Genomic DNA, 3,071 nt, shown 5'->3' with positions numbered 1-3,071 from the left:
GGTTCTATTGCCTTGTCACTGAATCTTCCTAAGAATAATATAGTGATTATATATATATATATATATATATATATATATATATATATATATATATATATATATATATATATATATATATATATATATATATATATCACACAAGCTGAACTTCAGAATGCCAAAAAAACACTCAGGTCACAGAAAATAAAATAAAATAAGGTCACTCGGCTACCACGTACATTACCATGGAAGAAACATGAACCCCACAACTAGCCCACCCCACTACCCCCCGGCACCCCTCGTCCTTCATTCCTTTGCTCCATTTATTCGCAAAAGGTGAAAGGTCAAGCCCCTATCATGATTGGATGACCTTTAATCTTTGCTTCTCCTATACATACGTACGTAGAGAACCTCGGGCTGAGTAGAAAGTTGAAGATAAGAGGAATAGTAAATGAGTATATCAATAAAACTAGGAATTAGGACACCTAAAATATAAAGTGTTAAATAGGACACAGAAGTGAGACCATTAATAAGTGACATAATGATGAGGATAATTCAGCTACATAATTATTGTGACGAATGGGGAAGGGAAGGAACTCGGGGTTGAGAGAGAGAGAGAGAGAGAGAGAGAGAGAGAGAGAGAGAGACCTTACCTTACCTTACAGACCTTACATCTGTTCGGGTGCCCCAGGTCCCTCAGTGTGAGGCACCTCTAATGTCTACCAGAGAGTTGCTAGTACATCTTCCGGTATATTTTGCATCTTCCAATCTTGGACGGTCTGGGATGCAGTTTAGATATCTGTCGAGCTTATTCTTAAACACATCTCCGCTCACTCCTGTTATATTCCTCAGATGAGCTGGCAACGCATTGAATAGACGTTTGCATTATCGATGCTGGTGCGTAGTGGATTAATGTCCTGTGTACTTTCTTTATTTTTCCTGCTGGTATAGTTTTTGGGCCACTATTAATCTACCTCTGCTTGCTCTTTCTGATATTTTTAGCTCCATGATGTATTCAGCTATTCCTTCTATCTGTTTCCATGCCTGAATTATCCTTTCTAGACTATATAATTTTAAGGATTGTAGTCTTTCCCAGTAGTCAAGGTCCTTAACTTCTTCTATTCTAGCTGTAAAGGACCTTTGTACACTCTCTATTTGTGCAATATCCTTTTGATAGTGTGGGTACCATATCATATTGCAATATTCAGTGGACTTCGAACATATGTTTTATAAAGCATAATCATGTGTTCAGCTTTTCTTGTTTTGAAGTGGCCGTAACAACATTCCATTTTTGCTTTTACATTTTGCCAATTAGAATTGCTATTTGATCGTTGCATAACATGTTCCTATTCATCATCACACAAGGTCTTTAACTGCTTCCTTATTTGTGATTGTCTCATTATTAGGTCCCCTATATGCATATAGGTTTCCTTCTCTGTCTCCATAGTTTATTGATTCAAATTTATCAGAGTTAAATAATAACCATCCCTATTTTACTCTGCCCAATCATATACTTTGTTAAGGTCTCTTTGTTAGCGCGTTCCTATCTTCATCACAAGTAATTTCTCTACTTATTCGGTGTGTCATCGGCGAAACTAATCCACTACCGAATCCTTAACATTACTGTCTATGTCTGCAATCATAATAACAAACAGTAATGCAGCTAACACCGTACCTTGTGGCACACCGGATATTACCTTGGTTTCATTCGATTTCTTATCGTTTAAAATAACTATCTGTTTTCTGTTGTGTAAAAATTCTTTTAACCATCTTCCTACTTTATCCCCTATATTATGTTTTCTAATTTTCTTCACTAATATACTATGTCTACCTTGTCAAAAGCTTTTGCAAAGTCTGTTTTCATTTCCGCTTTTCATATTTTTTGTATATGTTTTCACGGTGGACTAACAGTTGGGTTTGTGTACTTTTTCCGGGTACGAAACCATGTTGTCCTATATTAAACAGATTATTTTTTATTAAATGTTTCATAATATTTTTTTCATTACCCTTTCATCACTTTTATAATATGTGATGTTAGACTCACAGGCCATAATAATTACTTGCGTCTAGTCTTGATCCACTTTTGAAAGCAGGGGTAATATATGCTAATTTGTGCTCATCAAAAATCTTGCCTGTATCTACACTTTTTCTTAATAATATTGCATGTGGCTTTGTGATAGAATGAACTACTTTCTTAACAAAATAGCAGGAGTTCCATCAGGCCCTGCTGCAGCTCCATTTTTTATTTCATTAATAGCCTGCACAATATCAGCTTCATTAATATCTATGTCCGCTAAATATTCACTATTTTCGTCCCTTACTTCTATATCATTATCTTCATTATCTATTGTAGGGGTGAATTCTCTATTATCATTCTAGCCAGTATGTTGCCAATTCCCTTTTTTTTTCATTCGTTAATCTCCCTTCAATTCTTAGATGGCCTATTTCTATTCTTCTTTTATTAATCTTTTTCGCGTATGAGTATAATACTTTGGGGTTTTGCTTGATATTTATTTAGGGTTTTTTCTTCCAAAGTCCCGTTTTTCATTTTCTTATGATTGTATAATCGTTTTGTTCTGCATTTTCTATCTTAAACTTTTTTAGTACTATAACTTTCCATGCATTTTTTTTCTTTGTAAGACCTTTTATTTACCACTTTCTGATTTTCTGGAACAAGATCCTTCTGTCTCTTGGTATGCATGACTGATGTTTACTTTTTCTTCTTCGGTATATATTAATCCACTATTTTCTGTAATATTTATATAATATCTCCGTATTTTACCCTTATGTCATCACTTACGAAAATGTTATCCCAATCTTTGTTTAATTCTTAATTTATTTTTGACCATTTTATATTTTTACTGTAGAAGTTGTATTTTCCATATCCTTCCCACTTCTTCATTTCTTGCTTATCTCTGTTTTCACTTGCTTAGAGAGAGAGAGAGAGAGAGATAATTATTTTATGATTAGAAGAAGGAAAGTATTTTCGAATAAAAAGTAAAAACATTGGGCACGACGAGAAGAGAGACCTTACCTTACCTTCACAGACCTTACATGTTTTCCAGGCGTTGCCACAGGTCCCTCAGTGTGAG

The sequence above is a fragment of the Macrobrachium nipponense genome, chromosome 24, assembly GCF_015104395.2.
Source record: "Macrobrachium nipponense isolate FS-2020 chromosome 24, ASM1510439v2, whole genome shotgun sequence".
Classification (NCBI taxonomy): Eukaryota; Metazoa; Arthropoda; class Malacostraca; order Decapoda; family Palaemonidae; genus Macrobrachium; species Macrobrachium nipponense.
Note: the sequence above shows the minus strand (reverse complement) of the source record.